We start from the raw sequence: 993 nt of genomic DNA, 5'->3' as shown, positions 1-993 counted from the left end.
TTTATTCGTTTCTATTGATTAAGTATTAATATTGAACTCAAGTTTAAAAATGGAATCACATTCTTGGCTTTAGAATAATGTGTAAAATACATTCTTGGAGAGGACAGAAAAAAATCCAGATTGTCCAGTAGCAACTGCACTTAGCCACTTATGGACCAACCACCTAGACTCTACTCTTGGAAGACAACAATATTCACCCACAAGTGATAGCCTATGATGACACGGGGTACCCTCCAAAATGATACAAGGCCAAGGGTACAACACAATCTTGGTGTTACCTAAACTGCCTGCGAGATGCTTTCTGAACCACAGAACAGATCCAGAATCCAGAACATCCAAAAGAGATCTCACTTTTCCATTACCATCACTACCTAGATTAGAGCTTTCCAAAGTATCGTGATGTTAGTGTGTCAGCTGCAGTGTGTGTCATGTGAATGTAATAAGAAACCTCCTGAGTATGTAAAATAAGCAATAAATCATGTATTTTAAAAAATATAAATGAAAGGTTTTGTGAAATATGTTGTTCCCATACATTGTGTTACTGCAATTTATGTATGCATCTGCATGTCTTATAAGGAGTTGGCTTACTTCTGGATTCATAGAACTGAAATACTCCGTCATGAAATGATGCATGTCTAAAATATATGTCACCAACATGAAATGTTAGTGAAGCTCAAATCTAGTTACAGGGGCAGTCTTGGAATAGGAGGGAGTCATGGGTCTCTGAGTCTTCTGAAGTTGCTCCACCCCTGTGGATAAAGGCTATGCTACAATATGAACCATCTCCATTTCAGAAGCATTAAGGTCCACCCATGTATATGCCACTTCCCATGGGTGTGTGTGTGTGTCTATATATATATATATATATATATATATATATATATATATAAATTAATTAACACTATCTTTATAGATTTCTTCCCAATATGGATACTGCTAGAAGCACACATTCTCAAGAAATACTGGGTTCTTTTTTCTTCTTCCTGGGGATGC

Source organism: Anolis carolinensis, chromosome 2, assembly GCF_035594765.1.
Source record: "Anolis carolinensis isolate JA03-04 chromosome 2, rAnoCar3.1.pri, whole genome shotgun sequence".
Lineage (NCBI taxonomy): Eukaryota > Metazoa > Chordata > Lepidosauria > Squamata > Dactyloidae > Anolis > Anolis carolinensis.
This window is presented reverse-complemented; position numbering follows the sequence as displayed.